General features: G+C 35.4%; 1 pseudogene; it reads left to right on the top strand.

The window, feature by feature from the left end:
- Positions 1 to 1181: 1181 nt before the first annotated feature.
- Positions 1182 to 5988, top strand: part of LOC132520273 (RNA/RNP complex-1-interacting phosphatase-like) — a 142216-nt pseudogene continuing 137409 nt past the window's right edge.

Genomic DNA, 5988 nt, shown 5'->3' with positions numbered 1-5988 from the left:
TTCCCGAAGTTTCCACATTTTTACATTTTTCTTAGTGACAGCTACAAGCTGAAATAGCTATGAGTTAATGAAGTCTGTGTGGGTGAGACTGCTTTGCTCCATTAGCAGAAACAGACTGGGCTAATTTGAGTCGTAGACAAAGCAAACTAGAAGACAGTGCTACTAGCACATCAACAACATTCTAGCATAAGGAGGAAATAAAGTTGATTAAACAAATCAGTTTTGTCACCTTTCTAAAACTCAACACACAGGCATAAAAACAGAGTACTTCTGCTACTAACTAAAATACCTTTGCCTATCTCAGTGTCATGAAGATTGTCTTCTGGTTTCTTTGAGACGTTTTATAGATTTAGCTTCTACAATTACATCTGTAATTCAATTTGAGTTAATTTTTGCAGATAGTGTGAGATAAGGATTAAAGTTCACTGTTTTCCATTTTGGTATCCAATTATTCCAAGAGAATTGTTCCAGCCTTTCTTCATTTTTCTTGCTTTATAGTACTAGTAGGACCTCCAGTACAAATTTGAAGAATGTTGGTATAAGGATGTATTTTTGTCTTTTTCCTAATCTTAGGGAGAAAGTATTCAGTCTTTCACCATTAAGTATGTAAGTGTGATGTTTTGGGGTTTTTTTTTTAAAAAATAAATGCTCTTTATCTGTTGAAAAAATCCTTTTTATTCCTAATTTGTTGCATTTTCACAATGGATGTTAAATTTTTCAATATTTTTTGTTTTAAGAAGCACATATAAAATATATCATCTTAACCTTTTTAAGTGTACAGTTCAGTAGTGTTAAGCATATTTATATTGTTGTAAAAGAGATGTCCAGAAAGTTTTCATCTTGTGGAACTCAAACTCTATACCCATTAAGCAGTAACTGCCCTTTTCCTTCTCCTCCCAGGCCTGGTAACCACCATTCTACTTTCTATATCTATGAATATAACTACTCTGGGATCTTCATATAAGTGGAATCATACAGTATTTGTCATTTTGTGACTGGCTTATTTCACTTAGCATAATATCCTTAAGGTACATCCAAGTTGTATCATGTAACAGGCTACATGGTATTTAACAGCTGCATAGTACTCCATTATATGTCTACACCATATTTTGTCTATTCATTCATCTGTCAGTGGACATTTGAGTTGCTTCCACCTCCTGACTATTGTGAATAATACCGTTATGAACATGGGTATGCAAGTATCTTTTGAAAACACTGCTTTCCGTGCTTTTGGATACCTTCCCAGAAGTAAGATTTCTGGTCATATGGTGGTTCTATTTTTAATTTGTTGAGGAACCTCCATACTATTCCCTTAGCATTTGCACCAGTTTACAATCCTGTCTACTGTGCCGAAAGGTTCCAACTTATCCACATCCCTGCTGACACTTGTTATTTTCTAATTTTTTAATATACAATCCTAATGGGTGTAAGGTAATAGTTCACTGTGGTTTTGATTTGTATTTCTCTGATTATTAGTGATGTTGAGTATCTTTTCATATATTTATTAGCCATTTGTATACCCTCCTTGGAGAAATGTCTACTCAAGTCTGCCTTCTCACTGGTTTTCAGCAATTTGAGTATGATTTGACTCCATGCAGTTTTGTGTGTGTGTGTGTGTGTGTGTGTGTGTGTGTGTGTGTGTGTAACATTGCTTGATATTGTCCCATGTGTAACTAATGTTCTGCTCCTTTTTCCCCCAGGCACATTTCTTTTCTTGGTTCATTTTGGAGAGATTATATTTTATTGGCTTTAGGTTTATTGATCATTTCTTCTTCAGTGTCAAACCTTCTGATACCAGTCAGTGAAAATTTCATTTCTAACATTGTATTATTTCATTTATTTTTCATCTCTAGATGTTCCAGGGTTTTTTTTCCCCCACAATCTATTTTTCTCCTCATTATGTTCACATTGTCATTTAAATACTTGAATATCACATAGTAGCTTTTCTTAACTACTTCTTTTATTCTTCTTGGCCCTGGCGCTTTAAAAAATTTTTTAAATTTTTTCTCCCTGGCTATGGGTCACAATTACCTGGTTCTTGGCATATCTAGTAATTTTTTATTGAATGTTGGACTGCATGGCTATTTTGTGTCGAAATGTGTAGATTTCATGTCTTCCTTGAAGAGTGTTGCACTTTGTTCTGACAGGAGGTTAAATTACTTGTTGATAAGTTGGACCATTTATAGGTCTATTTTTAAGGTTTTCTAAGGAGCAGGTCCAGAGTTGTACTCCAGTCTCTATGGCTAGTTCAGCTCTAATTTCAAGGTATCATCCCTCTGGGGTCTTCAATGACGACCTGGCTTATTTCCAAGGGCTCTTCATTTTGACGTCAGAGCTCAATCTCCTTTTGCATAAGCTCTGGGAATTGTTTAGCTTATATTTCCCAATTATTCTTTGCCTGACTTTGTGGAGTTTCACTAGAATCACATCCAGCTTAAAACTCAGAAAAGACTCAAAGGAACTATATGCACATTTCTGGAGCTCCTTTCATGCATCTCTCTCTCCTTTATGAAACTCTGCTCCACAGTTTTCAACCATCTCAGTCTTCTTAAACTGTGATTTACATCTCCTCAGATCAGTGAGGCCAATGTGTTCTTCTTGTGCTCCCCTTCCCTGTATCTGTGGTTGGGAAATTGCCTCTAGGTAGAAAACTGGAGCAATTGTAGGGCACACTTTGCTTGTTTTCCTTCTCTCAGTCATCACATTCTGTGCTGCCTATTGCCCAAAGTTTGAAAGCAATTGCTTCATGTATTTTGTCAGTTTCCAATTGTTTACGGAATGAAGCTATGTCCAGTATTTGTCACTCTGTCATGACCCATAAAAGAAATTCACAACTGATTTTTACATTTTAAATTAGGGAATATTTCAAGTACACAAAAATTATAGGAAGATATGTCCATTTTAACCAGATTAAAAACTATTTTGCTATAGTGACACAGATCACTTAATTTGAAAGAAAAAAAATGTTGTAGATGTATTTAAAGCTTTCATTTACCTCAAGTCTATTTTTTTTCTCCTATATTAGAGGCAAACATTGGTGTTTATATTTCCTAATCATATTTTAATGCTTTCATTATAAATTTGTCCACAAACAGTATGTAATACGATTTTATTCACATTTCATCTCAACAGCAGCTTCTCTCTACTAAACATTTCAGAGTCTTTTCTGCCCATGTAGAGCCCATTCTTCAGGCCAACGACCTGAGGGTAATGCCAATATACACAATTGCCTCTTCCCTGTAGCATCTTTACCTCATTTGTACATTAATCTCACATATTTCTGCCACATTAGCAGAGCCATGTCTATGTCTTCCTCTTCAGCTCATTGAGTGCTGTCTCCACTTAGGCATCACCAACTTCTGCTGCAGTCATGAAAGCTTCCCTAGTAAGAAAGGTGGGCAGATGAAAAGCTCAAATCTCGTATTCCCTTTTCCCTCAAGGATCACTGTTACACTGCATTTTGGTCATGCCAGAAAAAACTGAAATGCTGCTTCATCCAGCTTGGTAGTTGCTTATAGTAGGAGGGTAAGTCTGAAACCAGATCATGGTTTGCATGCTTATAGGAGCAGAAGTTTCCAAGTATACTTAAGAAGTGACAAAACTGTTTCTATTATGTAATACTATATCACATTCTTAGAACTTCTCTTAATCTAAAATTTAACTGCTGAAAATAAAATTCATATATACCACTCTCTTATCCCAAGTTTCCTTTCTTTTGGTTAAATCAATCACCCTTAGAGCTTCTCTGTGTCACTGGACATTGCATTTTTTCTGTATCCACAAACTATCTCCATGTCATATGTCCTTTTCATTCTGCTTAGTTTCTGTGGTCTCTCACCACCCCTCTGTTGGTAATATACTGAGCTCCCCTGTCACATCTCTTAGATCCCATAAACAGAGTCATCAATTACCTTTTTAATTTCCAAATCCAGTGGACACTTTTAATCTCCTGTTTTGCCTTACCATTTACCATTCGACACTCTTCTTGAAACATACTGTTCCTTTAGCTTCTAATTTTCCTTCTTCCCTTACTAACAGCTCACTGTCCTTTGATGTTCTTTTTCCTCTACTCATTCCTTGAATGTTGATGTTTCTGGGTTCTCTCACTTCTTTCCATACACTCCCTTTGAGCAATCACTTCCACTTTAGTATTTGTAAGGGTGAAAATTAAGCTAATGCAACAGAGAGACCCTACAAAGTCCAATCACTTAAAAAACAAAGAAATTTTTCTCAGTGTCACATAACAGTCTAAGGTAAATACTTTGGTGGTGGGAAGCTTTGCTCCAGGGACCCAGGTTTCTTCCCAGTCACTGCTTCACTATTCCACAGGGCATTGCTGTGGTCTCCATGGTCAAGGCTTGGTTGTTCCAGGCTCCAGTTGTTCACTCATTGGAAATAAGAAAAAAATATAGAGAAGACATTCTAGCTGCCCCAGTTCAGGGAACTACCATCACCAGATTTGTAACTACCATTCCTACATCTACCATTTTCACCCCTGGTGCATTTTCCACACATCATACAGGATGATCTTTTAAAAATACACATCTGCTCATGTCACTTAAAAGCAATGGTGAAAAAGATAAAGTCCCAGCTGCCTAACTTGTCTTATAAATCCCTCAGCATTCTCTTCCTTGATACTCAGCTTGATCCAGAATAATGCTTTCTTATTTTTGAACTCTATAATCCAGCAATATTTAACTAATCTCAATTTCCTGATATAATATGCCCTATGTCATCTGGTTTTTGTACATGCCATTCTCTTTGTCTAGATATCATTTTTTCTTTTGCTTGGTTATTTTCCATCTTTCACTCATTTGTCAGATTTCAGCTCAAATTTTACTTCCTCCAATGAATCTGTAAGAGACTCTAATGTATATAATCAGGGAAGTAACTGGAAAAGAATGTATAAAATATAATGAGAAGTATTAATAAAACCCCTCATTGGCCAAAATTTTTAGTCCAAGTTCTGTTGCAAATGGCTGGCACATTTGACCCAAAACTGTGAAACCTTAACTAAGATTCACTAAAATTAGGTATCATCCAATTACAGACAATTATATTTACATCCTTAAATCTGAATGTAGTAGTGTAAAAGAAGCATGTGGGCATTTACTTAGGCATTTTCCCCTTGCTCAATTGTCATATTTTTTGGTGCCCTCAAATATTTTTTTTATAACAAGACATAGCTAATGAGGTCTTCTATAATATCAGTTCAATTAACAATTTAAAAAATAAAATCTACTGTGCCTATCCTATTGTTTGCACATGGAAATGGGTAGTTTGGCCTGGGTATTTTGGCACACATGCTATATTTGTTTTTAATCTGACTCATCTCTAGTTCAACTTGAAAAATTGCCTATGTCATTGACATTGCCAAAGATATTTCATCAAAGTCTCCACTTCATCAGATTCCCAAGAAAGGCGGGGGAGAATTCTGATTTTTCTTAGGTGGTCCCAGTAATTTCAGGCTTGGAAGAATTTTAGAAAAAAATTTTTTCTTTTAGACCAATATCCTTATTAAAATGTTTTCAATATAAAAATTCATCCCAATAAGCTCTATCCGTCAGCTGTTTTGGCATTCACCATACAGCTTTTTATCCAGAACTTCTTTATGTACCTCTTTTGTATACAACTGATTCTGTGCATCTTTGTTATTTTGTATAGGACTGATTGTACAATTTTCAACTTCTCAGCTAATTACTCCATGATGTAAAGGAAAAATATTTGCTTTACATTTTACAGAGTACTTAAGACAATGCATAGCACATAGTAGCTACTTGGTAAATAACTGATAACTAAGAAGTTTATGGACAACAATGAAGTGACCAATAGGGATAAATCCACAAATACTTGAGGAAAAGGTGTAAAGACATAAAATAATGCCATCTTAATGCACGTTTGATTACTTTCTTCCAAAAAGAGTCATTTCCTAAATTAATCTCTACAGGTTCCTGACTTTAAGTAAACAAACGCTAATAAAGTAATTTA

The sequence above is a fragment of the Lagenorhynchus albirostris genome, chromosome 5 (assembly GCF_949774975.1).
Source record: "Lagenorhynchus albirostris chromosome 5, mLagAlb1.1, whole genome shotgun sequence".
Classification (NCBI taxonomy): Eukaryota; Metazoa; Chordata; class Mammalia; order Artiodactyla; family Delphinidae; genus Lagenorhynchus; species Lagenorhynchus albirostris.
This window is presented reverse-complemented; position numbering and strand designations above follow the sequence as displayed.